The sequence below is a fragment of the Amblyomma maculatum genome, chromosome 4, assembly GCF_055883805.1.
Source record: "Amblyomma maculatum isolate TAMU_Amacu chromosome 4, ASM5588380v1, whole genome shotgun sequence".
Classification (NCBI taxonomy): Eukaryota; Metazoa; Arthropoda; class Arachnida; order Ixodida; family Ixodidae; genus Amblyomma; species Amblyomma maculatum.
In genome coordinates, this window is record NC_139347.1 from 62,136,986 (window position 1) to 62,153,334 (window position 16,349).

Consider the following 16,349-nt stretch of genomic DNA (forward strand, 5'->3'; position numbering starts at 1 on the left):
GGATTGGGAGATATTCAAAGCACAGTTCTTGATGGCCTTTACAAGTTTTGTCCGAAAAGAAAGAGCTCAGGCCCTCCTCCAATCAAGAATTCAACTACCAAACGAGCCCGTCCTGGTCTACGTAGAGGAGATGAAACGCCTGTTTCGCCGCGCCGACCCTAACATGACCGAAGGTGAGAGAGTGAAATTCCTAATGCGAGGAGTTAAAGAGTCGCTTTTTGCGGGGCTTGTGCGGAACCCGCCGAAAACTGTGGAAGAATTTGAAAGGGAGGCATCGACCATTGAGAAGACGTTGGAAACCCGCATGAGCCACTACGAGCGACCACTTCAGCCGGACTGCTCAACCCACTACCCCAACGCATCTGCAAGCGGAGAGAACCTTCGGGACCTCATCCGGGAGATCGTGCGAGAGGAGCTCCGCCGAATGATGCCATCATCGCAACAACCGCAGGTGGCGACGCTCGCGGACGTCGTCCGTGAAGAAGTCCAGCAGGCGCTAGGCGTTCCTCAAGCGACGGCTGCGACTGTTCCAACTCAAGAGGCAACAGCAATGAACTACGCTGGTGCATTACGTCGCCCTGCGCCCCGACGTGATGACTTTCCGAGCCCTCGCCGCTACCGTCCTGTTCCTGAAAGCCGCCCCTTGGTCCACGCCCGCCAAGCCTACCAACGACCCCCAAGCCCCAGAAAGTGCGACGCCTGGAGGACAGCAAACAACCGACCGCTCTGCTTCCATTGTGGTGAGGCAGGACACATCCTCCGTCACTGCCCGTACAGGCGGATCGGCCTCCGTGGTTTCGCTGTCGACGCCCCGCGACCCCGTCCTGGCGAGCGACCACAGGAAATCAACGACTTCCTGCGCAGCAGAGAGCACTCGTCACCAAGGCGTCTGTCACGCTCCCCATCACCGTACAATGCCCGATTTGCGTCGCCGGGCCGCGGTTACGTGCAAGGACGGTCTCCTAGCCCCCGTAGGGGAAACTAAAGGCAGCAACCTTTGGAGGTGAGGTTGCTCAACGACGAAAAGACGAAGGTCTTCCGCTGACGACGACCACTAACGACGACGCAGCTATTTCATTGCCGCTTCAAACGACGACATCGACGACAACACGACCAGAGTGCAAGCCGACACCGCCACCCAGCGAAAAATAACGGTATGCCCCGGCCATGATCTGAAGAAACGACGGAGCCTAGATCGGACACCAAAGCCGACGATACAACTTACGACGAGGCCACGCAGAGTACAACCCAGGAGACGAAGTGTGGGTTTGGACACCAATTCGCCGTCGCGGATTAAGTGAAAAGTTGTTGCGTCGATACTTTGGGCCATACAAAATCCTTCGCCGCGTCGGACCACTGGACTATGAAGTCATTCCCGACGGAACGTCAGCATCACAACGGCGACGCGCACACCCAGAAATTGTACATGTTGTACGACTGAAGCCATATTACGCGCGTTAAAGGATCTGTGGTGTTTAAACTTTGCAGTGTTTATGTTTAAGTTTCTTTGTTTTGGAACATCGAGGCGATGTTTTTTTAAGGGGGGAGTAATGCCGCGAAACCTTCAAAACAGTATTTGTTGTTTTTTTTGGCGGCCGCCGGCATACAGGCTTATCACTCTGATTCTGGACCGCGTATCGGTTCCGTAATCTTTGTTTGTTAATGCTCGATGTCGCGAGTCACACCTTTATCAGTTTTGTTGTAGCACAAGATGCACCGAGATCTGTCTCGAAGGTTCCGGCCACTCGGGTATCTTTCCACAATGTTCCAGCCCGTGCTGGTAGCTGTTTGCGACGTTATCTAGATTGTTCTGTGCAGCCTTTAAATTGAGCGTTGCCGAGTGTGACGGGCATTCTTTGTTCGACGATCGACGAGCACGTTTGTTTCTATCGCCGCCGCCGAGTTGCTTAGTTATTTTGCGGGCGCAAGTCAGCCCAAATAAAGAGTTTCTTTAGTGCAATCATCGACCCCTTCATTTGTGTCGCCAACCTCGTCACCACTACGTGACAATATGAATAATGAAAACTGGCACCGCTAGGCAATTCCCATCTGACAAGGTGGCATCCGTTTGTGCATCGTCAAGCGCGTTTGCGCGCTGAACTCTCGTCTCCTCCTCCAAGGGTGGCGCAAGCTGCCTTTAATCAAGAGACGGATTGCAGGAAGAAAAACAGACACAAGAACGTTACGCCTTCCCTCGCCTCTGCACCTGCTCCACTCAGCAGACGCAGTGCGTTCAGGGTCACGCCGACGCGACGCCGCAGCAACAGTTGCGTGCAGTTTATGAAAGAGCACACTGCGCGAAGACCTTTCCAAACAGCGTGTCAGGAGAGCAGAAACTCTGCTCCACCACACTGTACGGTATTTCCACACGTTGTGCACATTTCCTTTTTTCATTCGAGGCATAGAAGAATCCACCTTGCAAGGGAAGCAACGTCTGTAGTATGCACCGAAAGAGCAGCCATTGCCAACCTGCACTGGCGATGGACGGCTTCGACAAGCGTGGGAGGGAAGCGCGACAATTTGCTCACTCGGGTTCCGAGGTGCTGCACCAAAGTGTAAAAGCGAACGCAGCTCCCACGCCGACGACGTCGCGCGCCCCCTGCGTGCCCTTGGCGTCGATCGGACTGAGTCGGCAAAACCCCTTTCCCCTCCTCTCTCCTCACCTTTTTTTTGCCAGCACTCGCTGTTGCACCTGTGCGTACGCATCGCCTGCCTGTGCACGCATATACGTGTACGCTACGCCGAGTCGCTGCTGTCGTAGCTGTTTGAAGGGGTTGTCAGGTGGAGCGCACATCATCGCTTCCCAACGCATTCCGCCGGCCAAGCAATTGTCTCCAAGAACACCAGCGACCGGCGGCGGGTGACTCTTATTTCTAAATCTGAAACCTTTTGAGTTTTTATTCTTTAATGAAACAAGATGTCCTCTTCCTAAACTCCAGCGCTTGTTCCTCTGCTCTACCGAAATTCCAGGTAGTTATCTTTACTATAACCAGCGAAAATCAATAACAGCGATTTGACGCGCAAAATACAAACCACCTCGTGAACATATGATCCACTCAGTCCGGGAGGTAATCAAATCCTCACTCGGTTGAAATTCAAAATTAATCTTAGCCCCTCGACTACGGCACTGCCTAATGAGCAGCCTTGGGGTGTTAAACCCCGCATTCCGCACCATGTAACGTACAATCGCCAGATAAGAGAAGAGTGCTAACCTCCGAAGCACATTCAACTTGGACACTGGAAAGTCAGATGCTGCAAGCATCATTCCACCGGAAATTTTCCGCTTGTTAGCGGCGTCGATGACGTTACGGATGTGTTAATCGAAGTAAGGAGTTCCTTAGTGCATTCACGGTGTAAGAACATGCGCGTTAATTCTCAGCTGGCAACTCTCCAGGTCTAGATGCAAAATGACCAAGGCAACCACGGCCCCCTTACTTCACCTTGCGATTAGAGCATATATGCCAAGCGGCACCTAAGGTTTCCTCGGGAAGTTTTTTTTTTTTTTTCGCTCGTTCTTTTCAGCTCTCCCGCAAGACTGCGAGCCTGCGCTCGGAATCCTTGCTCGCGACAGTGTCCCACAGCACCTAACCCGTATATATACTTCAGCGGTACACTTACTGTGTTCCACGCTCTCCTTCGTACCCTAAAACAGTGAACACTAGCAATGACATGCACACTGAATATCAAATCGCCTCATTGTGTTACCACGTTCTACGAAATCCCATTATAATATATTTAGTTCACTACATTAGATACATGTAAAGAACGCGCATACATGTACGTTCGACATGTAAAGTGGCTCTTAAATTCATTCGGATAACGCATCATACTCGCTCAAGCATACAGGTAGAAACATTTTGTTGAAGAGTCAAAACCAATTGCTTAATAAAGCTTGCGCCTGGCATGGCGTCTTTTGTCCGCAAAATCTGTCATCAAAACGTGCCGCAGGATGTGACTGCTCATCACCTGCTGATGTCATGTCGAGTCGTTGGTGATTAATAGCAGTGATTAATTATAATAAATATATGACGATGATGATAACAATTACTCGTAATAACAATTAATTATAAAGATAAGCATGATACATAATTAGTGATAACATAATCGCTATGATTATTGATAGGCAGTAAAAACGCCGCGGCCGCGCTAATACGTTAGCATTCTCCCAGTGCGGTTTCTGCAGTGACCTCCAAGTTTTTTTCTGCATCTGCACGTCGCATTTGATGTGCCCACCGAGAAGTGAAACAGTTTGCATATTTCAGTTATAGGTTAGACTTCCGAGTCAACGGCGCGTTTTAGGTGTCCACCCAAATAACATCGTTAATTTCCTTGTTCGGGGTAGGACTGCTGTATGAGTGCTTTAGCGCTAAACTGCCATCAGATCATTTGGTTCAGTGCCTGTCAAATACAGTCTTCAAAACAGACCCGCATTGGAAATTGGGCTGCCACGTACAAGTGGAAGCGTGCTCTTGCGTTTTCGCTGTTCGATACCACGAAGGAATGAACGTAGGTTTTACCGAAGCACTGTAGAGCGAGAGGCTGGCTGTTTAACGCGTGGGGAGAAAGGCTGTGGCGATGGGATGCAGTATTCTATTGGGACATTTTACAGCGAACACTGAAGAAACAGTTGCCCGTAACGTCACATAGAATCAGGTTTCTCCCTGTCCAGAGCAATGGTGATATGTACCTTTAGACATGTTTATGCTCCTGAGCCTCCACAATATCATGGATGTCCAGAATGGCAGCGCCATGCAGATGTTCATGTTCGTTCCGTTCGTGAAAACTTTGTTCAAAGTGTGGCTTACATGAGGGAAATCTACCTGGCGCTCCCTGAGCCGCCTGCGTGGATAAGTATATCTGATGAACTGATGCGCATGAAGCAATTTTAATTTAGGCTGACGGGTTTTATTGTTATCTAAACTTTTGTTTACGAGCAATTAAGAAAAAAAAAAAAGTGGCGATGCTCTAGAGGTCCAAAGCAGCGACAAGCGAAGCGGATCTGTTGGCACCGTTGTAGGTTGGAATTCCACTCGAAGGCCATAAATAAGGTGTGATTTTGTTTTGTTTTTTTCCTGCTCCTTGTTCTGTTGGACCATCGTCGCACGCCGCTGGGTTTTCGTTCAAGTAACTATCCTCATGCTAACAACGCATTAGGGCAACAGTGCGAGATGCTCCAACGTGGGGCAGGACAATGCACATCGGAAAAGCAGTTCGACGGTATATCTCTCTCGACATTGCAAACCAGCGACCCTACCATTTCCGCAAACACGCGTCAGCGCTGAGCCCGACTTGGGAGTTTTCCTAAGTGTATTGCCTCACGTGCTGGTCCTCAAATGAACGAAAAGAAAACGGTAGAGGCGCGGTCTTCCATATATCAAGTGACAAACGTGCACTATGCAGTACGTCCAGTATGTTATGGCAAGAGTGACAGGCATTTAATGGAACGCAGATCGAGGTCTCTGCGGGCGCCGGTGACCATGTTCCACGCCCGACTGTGCATGCTGAATGAATCACACCTCTCGTCCTTTCCATTAACCTTCTCTCCTCCTTGCTGACGCTGCGCGTCTTTGTTCTTTTTCAGGGTTGAGAACAAAAATCCCTTTCAGAGTATACTGCGAGCAGCGACGCGTGGCGGCCGCTTCCGTTGACCCTTTCTTCTTTTGCACGCTCCGCCAATCAGGGCGCCAGCGCGAGCAACAAGCAACCAGGCAGAACCACCACCACCCCGTCAAAGGCGGCGGCAGCTGCAGAGACATGAAGGGTGGCGTCGCGGTTCGACGCAGTACTACAGCAGTACACATCGTTCGGCTTGCTTCCCGCGGCTGTCATGACGCCAGCTTCATAGGATCCGCCCTGGCAGAAAATTAATGGCGAAGTAATTAATAAAGCAAACGGCGAATAAATAAAGCGAAATTATCCCAGTCCATAACTTTTCTTTGTTATGCACGTACTGATTTTTTTTTTTTTTCCCTTCCGTCATTCTGTACTGGCGACGGGGAAGTTAGGAGGATCCAATGCGGAAAGGCGACCGCTCGGCACTGTTTCCCTGAGAGTTGTGCAGCACGGACAGGTAGGTGTACAGTTGCCGCCGACAATGAAAAGTTTTCCTCACAAAGCGGCGGGCAGATAGGACGAGAGACTAATTTCGAAAATGTACCCGCGATAGCTGAGCGAGAAAAATGCATTTTGAGGCTTTAGTTTCGATACGGCACTACTGCCCCCTGGTTACGCGTAAAGGCAGAGTGACGACTCACAGCAGAAAGTGCGCCACACGAGATAATGACGAGAAGTAAATGCGCAACGTTCAGCGACAGTATATCCACTACGGAAGTACGGAACTCCCCGACGAAGAGTCACTAAATAAATTCCTTGCGACTAAGCCGATGGGATTCGAGGCGCCGAATGAGAGCTGCGACAGCTAGATAATCCAACAGCTTGATTCGAATTGCTTGATGCGATAGTATTAACGGGCTCGTTCAGTGGTGAACTCGGCGCCGCGTAGTTGGTGTGTAGAGTAAATCCCGATTGGTCTAGTGGGTGGTGACGTCACACTGAATTGAAAGTCATTAAAACGTCAGATAAATTGATAACAAGCTCGCAACATAACTTGGTTAATGGCCCAGTGTGTCTTTGTGGCAAATAAAAAAATAGAAGTGAAAACAAGACTAGCAACTTAGTAAAGATGTGACGCTCTCGCGTCATACTCTCAATGCGGAGCTTAAGTGCCACCCCAATTCTTTATCTGCTTTCTATTTCTCTTCGCAACACTGCCTTTTAATTTTCTCCCCTTGGAATCTTGCTCACTGCTGTTCTCTTGCATGTCTCCTATTTTTTCCTCCAAATCATCGCTTTTATTTGTTTTTATCTCGGCCCCGACAGCCTTCCATATCTCCTCCCCGGTATCCCCTCACCGGCCCTCTCCTCGCGCTCCATTCGGTCATTCTCTCGGCTGCTTCGATCGGCGCTACCTTGGACGGACCTCACCCATGCGACTGTTCAGGCTGGGTTCCGTATGTATAACGGCAAACACACCCGAAATTTAGAACTCTTACCAGCTTCCTCACACGAAGCATAGAACGATTTAATCGCCAGGCCTGACAAAAAGACTCAAGCCCTACTCGCGAGTTGGGATGAGCAAGTCACTCTCAAATGGGGGTCGCCACTCTGCTTGGCCGTTTAACCAATGCTATCAATGAGGTTCAATACTACGCTACAACGGCTCACGCTGCAAAAAGATAAAGCGCATTCGTACCCGCGAAACGCTGGGTGTTGTAAAAATGCACCCACACAGGTAGCGCAGCAAAGCTTGCATACATTCTATCGAGGCTGCCTGTGTATGCTGCTACCGTTTCTTTTTTTTCTTTTTTTTTATATCAGCATGACCTCATTAGACTTAACTACCGATCCTCCTAGCTGCAAGGCCATCTTAGCTGCCGTGAGCTCTTTAGGCAGTCATGCATCCCACAGTGAACGAAAGTCACAGGCGCTCTGTATCGTTTTCCCAGGTGATCTCTGCATCTTGCAACTAAATTCTGGCATAATGGCCCGCGATCGTCTGCTAAAAAAAAAATAAATAAATAAAAAAAAGCGATACAGGAACGACTTCGATGCTTACTGGTAACGCTTCCAGCGAGTACAGGAAGGTGCAACAAAGACGACCACGAGTAGCAAGGGCAATCGCATTTGCAGTGCTTATCGGTTGTTTTCACGGCCGTGGTTGTTTTGCGATTACGAATTCCAACTCTCGCCTCCCGACAAGACTGAGCGATTTTTTTTTCTGGGGCAGAAGGAAAGGCACAAGTTAAGAACGGCTGCTCATGTCAGTGCGGCCCGCGGGTCCTAGAAATGCTTAGGACCGTGGTGCGGCGGCTTCCCGTGCGTTCGGCTGCACGTACCAAAGCCAAGCGGAAGCAGATCAAACAGCAAGGGAGAAACGCAGCCCCCTCATTCTCTACCAAGGGTCAGGCGGTGAGCGCAGACTCTGCGCTGCGTCGGTTAGAAACAGACAAAAAAAAAAAAAAGAGAAAAAGCATCATGAATGAACCGCACGAGGTGAGCTCCACGCTTTGCAGGCAGCCGCAAACCAAAGGCAGCACAATCACGCCCTCTTCTCTTTAATCCGGAAAACGGGACAAACGAGTTCGGCCCTGATGAGGACCGCCGGCCCACGAAGCGAGTGGGGGGTGCGAAGTACCGCCCGATCAAGGACCGGGAATGAAACACCCAGATCAACAACAACACAGCCGAGCGAGGGAGCCTCCGCGAAAGCACCGGTGTTACCGCAGCAGAAGTGCGCGGTCCATATCGTTCGCCGCCGACGACCGGACTACCACCCTCCCCGCCTCCGAGTAGCCTGCCGACCCTTGCCCACAGCAAACAGGCAGGCGAGCCGGTGTCGGCCACAAACTAACCGCGACATGAAGGCACCGGCCAAGAACATCCGGTCAGCTGCTGCGGCTGCCCGTGCTACCGGTCCGGTCAGCTGTGCCGCTCGAGCGCAGAGACCCGCGAGGTCCGCCCCCGTCTGTCACCGGAGGTTCCATCACGGAGGCAGTGGCGCCTTCACGACGCTACATTGGCTTCATCGACTGAAATTTATCGGTACAGTTACCACGCGAGGTCTCGACATACCCTTCTCAGAGCCACTTCAAGAAAGATACAGGAGCGAGAAGTATGTACATGAATTATGTTATAGGACGGCTCAGTGCTGTCCCTTACCCTCACTTCGTCCTTGTGACCAGGCTTTGCGCTCCTGTATCTTTCCTGAACATGCACCAACGATCCAAGCTACAAGTATTACTTAGTTGTACCCGCTTACTGTGATGGAAGAGTAGAAATACACCGCCCAATGGACGACAAATCAGAGCTCTGCCACACAAAAATTTCACACCGTCCCCGAGGGAAGAGAGTAACTAAGATGCCACGCTGTACCCTACCTGTCAAGCAGAGTACGTATTATCGTGAGAACATCAGAGAAACAGCCTTTTAGCACTACATTAAACACGTTGTTAATTCAAAGTAGCTATAAAATAAACTGTAGGAATACTTAAGTAGCTCTAAAATAAACTGGAGGGATACTTAAGCCCCTCGATAAAGGTATGATGCGGCAGCGTTCACGGCTCCTTTTTGCCCACTCCTGCTGCGGATCCCCCTTTCGCGTACATTCAATTTGCTACTCACTTAATCAGTATACCTCTAAAGCTGTCTCTCTATCATCTCGCACGTACTCACTGACATAGAGCAGCAATGAAGAAGTCGTTGGGTAGCTGAGATTGATCCAAATAGACTTATCGGAAAATACGAAAGGAAATGGCGGGGTACAAGCGGGGATGCAAAATACAGAGGACAGCAGAATGTTTAACAGGGGGCACTCCTCGTCGCACTTTGATCCTTAGTCTCCGAGACGTGTGGTGTACCTGCGCAGATCAGCCGTTGCGCGGATGTCCAGAGAAAGAAACATTGGGGATTGCGCTTATGAACACCTTCTCATAATTTATTTCCTTACCACCACCCGCGGCTATAAGAAAGTACAATTTACTAGATGAGGCTCGAAGGGACGGCATAGAATGACGGGAGATCCCGAACGAAAACCAATTTTGTGGGACATTTAAGCACCGCATTTTAGAGTATGACGAGACAGTGATAACGGCTCTAGAGTGCCGCTCCTTTTGCTCCCGTTTTTCTCGTAAAAGTGCATTTCTAATTGCCTAATGATTATTTCCCTAATATGTGCCTCTGTTGTTTCGCACAATTCAATAGCGTAAAATCATTAATATGCGAATAAGCGCTCGACAAGTAAATACAAAGCATTAACTCCGGTGGTTTTTCCATCATTCTGTGTTTTTGGTTGAATTACATTCCTCGGCACGTCCTGACTCGAACACAAAAAAACCGTTTTTCGAAATTCCAATTAGAAGTATTTTTAAAAAGAAAAAACAGCAAACCGAAACCGAAACTGCTTTCATGGCCAGAAACGACGTCCCAGGTGACGAAATGGTGACGTCACACTCAGTATTAGAGAAACACTCGTACGTGCGTTGGATGGTGAAAATAAAGTATGGAAATCATGAAGCATTGCATAAAATGTCTGAGGTAGTTCAATATAAACCTCGCAATTTCATAATCATGCGGGAAGTGGACAGTAACGCCGGTTGGTTGGTTGGTTGGTTGTACAACTTTTATTTCCATCGGAAACGGGGAGTTGTGCGCCCGCGGATTAGAGGCTGGCCGGTATACTGTTTGTGACGTCAGAAACTCAGTGTTGCCAGCAGAAATAGTCTCAACTTAAGCCATGAAAATAGCATATTTTAAAGTCGTGTTGCGCGCGAACGGATTATCGTACGGCGCCCAAATTTTGTAGAATGCGTCAGGACGGAGAGGAGAATCTACAGTAAAAATTTTATTAGAATATGCGAATGTCAAAAATCCCCCGGAGTTGCCCTTTAAGCGAAGCTGTATACGAACGCACCTCCATGGCCTTGTGTCCGACTCGGGATCCAAAGACTCAGGGCTCGATTACCATCTTCTCAACCTCCCACCTCAAAGGAGAGCTACTACGCTGTTGAAAGCGCCTGCCAACTCGACCATGTCACGTGGTTTCCTGACGTCATGTCACATGCAAGAGGCTCGTCGAGATTTTGCGCTCATAACGTCGGAGCCTTCATCGTTATAGCGTTACAGTCTGCACCCAAGTACGATTTGCTAGCATTTCTTGGGAAGCTCTGCTTAGCTGGGGCCGCAGATTACGCATACTGCTTGATGTGCAGCGGGAAGGATGAAGGTACACAACAGTTTTTCTGGCCTCCTTCCCATAAAGAGCGAGATCAACACTGAATAAGGTCTAAAACGGAGAACGAGAGGGAGAGACCGTTGGGTTACGCCGTTCTGAATGAAAATGAGAAGAAAAAAAAATGGTTGCTTCTTTACAAGAGAGACAGAGAGAGAGAGAAAATTACACATCCACCTTATCCTTGCTACTGAGTGTAGCATTACCTATCTATAGATCCATGTCCAGTACCGGTGTCTCCTCAAAGGGCCAGAAAGGTTGGGTGGCATTTCCCTTCATCCCCGGGTTATGCGATGGTCAGTGACGAACGGAAGTCGAAATTTCTAGCCATGCGTGCTTTCAAAGCCCGAGAAATGTAAGCGCACATGAATTTGCCTCGCACGCGATATAAAACGACGAATTCTACCTCCGCAATAGTAGCTTTCGCCATGAACAGTGATGTGACCCGATTCCGGTGATATGGGTGTGCCTCTCTGGAGCACGATTTATGTCTCCACTAGCAGCAGCTTGTTGTAATGATGAACAGGCTAACGCGCCTTCCGACTCAACCCAACTCAATATCCTACCAATCCCGCCTGTTCTGGCTCCCGTCGTTGCTGAAGCTCTTGATAAGTAAGACGAAAATTTGCCCCATTGCACAATAAATTGAAAAACACAATCGAAATCAAAGATGATTGCTCCGCTTGCGGAGCGCACGAGCTGCGAAACGTTTACACAGCGTAATCCAACAAAAGGCATTTTCTTTTTAAAGCGGTTCCATCCTTGAAATGAGCTACTACGGCCTTCGCAAAGCGGGCGGCACAGGCATACACGCGGGCTTTTCGGCCACAAGGTTATGTTCCATCACGCCTTGTTCTTTTAGCACGCGTTTGACCCGTTTCAACGAAAGTTCCAACGCGTTCGTACCGAAAGGCACTCAGCATGTGTCCCTCCTCCGCACCACTACGCTCGCATTCAAGGCGCGTTTCAATGCCACCGGTCGTACGATCGTCGCCGCTCGTTCACAAACGATTCCAGCGCGCGCAACCGGCCTCCGACGACGAGGGTCGGTCGTTCGCCGCGTTGAATGGCGTGCTACAAGGGACTAATACGCCGTGTACTTGTGGAGCCACGCTCGATATAACGCTGCGCTCGAAACGACGCCATCAATGGCATACGTACAGAGGAAGAAGAGCACCGCGAAGGCGCTACATACTACGAGAGCGAGTTCGCAGAAGACTCTCGCGGCTCTCAGGGACGAGACACGAACCGGCGTTCTTGTCTTTTCTTATCTCGTTTTTCTTTTTGCCAAAATATTGCAAGATTACCCCAAGAGCAGGCTGGCGAACTGAGCTGTAAAGCAGGAGGAGGCAACGAAGACGGTTGCAAAACTGTGAGGAAGAAGCCACAATTCGCTCGTTTCGAGCTGGAGCGGCGGGTACAGGAAAAGCGACACGTTGTTATCAGCGCCGGAGCAATAAAGAGAAGAAAAGGATAAAGAAAAGGAAAATGAGCCAGCGAGCAGACTCAGCGTCAATGACAGGCACCAGTTGGATCGCAGCTGCGTGCGCGCGCGCGCGCGGTTTCGTGACGAAGTGCATACAGAGGTAGAGGAGAGAACGGCGCACACAGTGGGACCTTCCAAGCGTGGGGAAGAACTCACGGAGACCTCGTCGCCCCTCCTTCACCGCTTACTCCATCTAACCACCGTTTTACCAACGAGAGGCTGCAAAAAAATTTCGCTCCCGTCGCAAAAATGGGTTGAAAATGAAAAAAGAAAACGCCGTGACGCTAAGTGCCCGAACTGAGAAGCCGTCGCCCTGTTCGAAACCGCTGGCGGCGTCGTGTCGAGGGCTTCGCGACTCTCCGATCTCGCTCGAACGAGCGGGCCTCGTCGGCGCCTTTTACCCAAGCGACGACATGTCCGTGACCCCAACCGAGACGGGTTCAAGCAGTTGGCGATGCCGCGCGGCGGCCGGCGCTTAAGTGCCGCAAACAAGGTTATAGACTCTTTAGGGATACCTTCGCGAGCTGCATTATGCTAATAAGCCGCGCGCGCCATTTAGCTGCCGCGAAATGTTTAAAAACTACGAAAGCACGTCTGATGCGCGTACCGGGACTTCACACTGCGCGGCGGGCATAATGACGCGCTAAAGAAACCGTGCTTCGTAACTAGTAAAAGGTGCTAAAAGGGTGCAGTAGGAAGCCCAGAGTCTGAAAGTTGGTTGTGAAAGATGTAAGAGCCGAACAAAAAAGGATCTGAACATGAATAAACCAGTCTTCAGTAGCGTATTTAGTGTGCCATTCAGTTCTGACCGCCTTTATTTCCACTGGTTCGATACTGCTGCGAACATGGCATCAGCAGGAAAGCCTTAAATAAACAATCACGATGATGATAAGCTCTTTATTTACTCCCAAAATAGGGGAACCAGCCGAAAGACTGGTTGCACTACTACTCTAAACAATCACGACCCAAAAAGTGAGGTAATGTATTTTTCTAGTGTCGCGCGAAGGTAACCGTACAGTCGTATGTTGTTTCAAATTTGTGTCTCAGAAAGTGAGGTGTCTCACTCATGACAAAAGCACAGGAATCCACCGCATGTCAGTGCCAAAGTCAATCAAGGAGAAGCGATCTATGTAATTGAATGAACGGTCGCTGATGTCGCACCACCGCCCGTCTCGAGGACATTCACGGCAAAATGGCAATTACCGCAGAGGTTACGAGCGTCGGCTTTCAGCAAAGAGCCGCTACCAGAGAACGGGCTACGCGGCTAATTTTCACGGTGTTATTACATCGCGATGTGGGGCCCGGCACTAAATATAATTCTAGAACTGCCAATGCCGCCGTCAGTAGGGAGAGAGAAAGAAACGGAGATAAACTAAAGCAATATAAAGGGCGTGCGTATGGCGGCTACGCAAGGAGTAAAGGAAACAGGCCAATTTCTAATTCCCTAGCAACGCGCGCGCCGCGATCAGCGGTAATAATTGGGCGCTTTAACGGTCCCGGGAAGCAGCGAGCTAAGAAATACCGACTACTGCAGAAAACCGCGCCCGAGACCGGATGCCGCGGCACTGCTAGTACTCGCCTCCGGCTTCAAAATGCTAACGTGATTGTAAATGCCCTAAAGCCAGCGTGCGACATTTTGCCTTGAATAAAGTGAAAGGCCGTTCTCTAGAAAGGCCACGCGAGAACCACGCACGCGATGTGTCGCTCCATGCTCCTCTCTGACATCCGGCATCGCGATGGGCAAGACCGAGCGGCATGTTATACGAAAACCGCCAAATCAATTGCTGTTGTGTCGGGATGCGATGATCAAGAATTCAAACAATCCCGAGGGAAAAAAAATCGAAAAATACCACGCTTCTGCACGATGCCAACTTGTTAGAGGTATAATATAGTGACTCATACGGCCTGACAACTCGTAACATTCCCATCGTTGATATGTCCCCACCATAAAAGCGTCCGATCAAAAAACCACCGAGTAGCACAGGCGTCATACGGTCTTTTCAGCTTTTGAACACATGTGCGCCCGCTTCAGCGAAAACTTTGTCATTCTAAGCCCTTTAGGCCCTGTGCTACCGACCTTTTTTTAGAATAGGCCCGTATTGCACCGTGTATCGTTAACCTGATCTAACCTGCATTTCATTAATGTCATCCAAGTGGGAAGCTAGATCAACATGAGGTCCCTTCTCCCAAGCAGCTGGGATCGAAGCTGAAACAGGCTGCGCCCGCGAAGGGGCAATTCTCAGCAAACACAAGAACAGACGAGGCATTATCTCAACTTGCCAGGAACTACACCGCCCACACAGCCGCTGGGGAGCATCCCGCGCTTTTTATCCTTTACTGCGCGAGGGGGCGAGACATGTTTTGGAACCGCGCCTACGGCCACGTGCGCCTACAACATGCAAATGAAGCGCGCGAGGCTGGCTGAGGTGGTTGCCTTTTAAAGTGATGCAACAGGTGAGCCCGGCATGTGGAGTATGCGAACGCGCCACGAAAAGATCGCGCCGAACTCCCACTTACCATGTGACGTTGGTGACGACGTTGGTGAGGTATACGTATCCGCATGAAGCTGAATCGACACCGCCGTCACAAGCACCGCCCGCTTCTAAAAAGCCAGGGCCAATTCTTTGAGGAGGAAGAAGCAGCAAACACAACACTCGGCGTTAGCAGCCGCTCCCTTCACTTGAGAGGCACGGAAGGCGACGCGTCACGATCCGTCGACGCCCGATCCGCAAGCTCTCCACCAGCAGCTTCGAGTGGTTTGTTGGCCCGGAACTCAGATGACAACGCGCAGAACCGACCACAAAACAGCACCGAGACACACGAACTTGCGAACTCCGTCCGACAACCGCTCGCCACGGCGGCGTCAGCGAAAGTGTTGCAGGTGGCGCCCCAAGCGGGGCGAGAGTGAAACAAAAAAGTACACAGCCCACGTTTCCGGTCGAGCCGACTGGAGCGGCTCGGGGGTGTGCGGGTAAAGTTGCAGCGGCCGCCGCTGCCGCTGCACGTCTTGGGCGGCACAGGGGCTGAGGAGGTCGGTCGTCATCTGCGGCGGTAATTTGTTGTTGAGCAACGCTTTTTCAAAGAAGAGACCGGGTTCATTTAATCAGACGTAGGATTTTTCGTCGACAACGCGCTGAGATAGCTGTATCAGATGAGAACGCTACTGACGGAGGTATAAAGCAGCGATAAATAACATCAGGGCACAGTGTACACCGTGGATCAGGTCAGAAATGGGAGCAAATAAAGCGTGATCTTGCAGTTTTGTTTGCTTTGTCTAAAAGTCTTTAAGGAGCAAGCATCGCTGGCATCTTGGATTCATCAGGCCGCGCTGTCGTACGTGACCCTTTCCAGCGATGCGACCATAACCTACGCCGCCTCGAGGCGTGGCTGAGCTGCGTCTCCGTAATCATCATCAGTCGATTAATAAACTAGAATTAATGAATTAGGGTACGCACAGCAGAATAATTTATTATTAGGGGTAGGCACATTCATTAAGAAAGACAAATCGCTGTGCATTAATTTAATTTTCTTTAATAAGCTGTGAGCAATGTAACAGCACCAACGAATATTAAATGGGCGCAGTCTGCGCGACAATTTGTATTAAGTTCAGTGCCGAGGTCACCGCATGCCGTTGTATGATAAGAAATCAGCATATAGTTAGCGGTGGTATTTAGATGCCAGCGATTTTACTTGCCAACTAGTCCACGGGTTGGTCACGATTACTTTTCTTTTTGACACAGAATGTTTAATAACCAATGCCTCTGTTCCGTGCCGACCGAATATCGTGGGTCAAGACTTAGTAAACTAGAAATGCCTGAGCAATATCTCAACTTGACGGCAGCGAGAGGAAATCGCTGTGTCGTCCGTAACTAACAGATGCATGCATGAAATGAATTTATTACCGGAGTAACGAGCAAAACCGAAGAATAATCGAAGATGCGAATATTAACTTTACCGTCGACCAGTGACAAGGAGAACAAATTAGAGCTCTAACTGGCCATAGCAATGGATGACGTTACGAGGTCTATGGTGTAGTTTTTGCCGATTCTCGTCCTGTAAAGAGGGCAACTCAAGCGG

The 16,349-nt window shown here is 49.9% G+C and overlaps 1 protein-coding gene across 1 annotated transcript in view; it reads right to left on the bottom strand.

Moving 5' to 3' along the window:
• The window catches only part of cv-c (RhoGTPase activating protein), a 451,349-nt gene extending 436,199 nt beyond the window's left edge, over positions 1–15,150 (bottom strand). The window contains exon 1 of the mRNA XM_084601697.1: positions 14,790–15,150. The gene's annotated coding sequence lies outside the window, so the exon portion shown is untranslated. The remainder of the gene's footprint in view (positions 1–14,789) is intronic.
• Between the last annotated feature and the right edge of the window lie 1,199 nt (positions 15,151–16,349).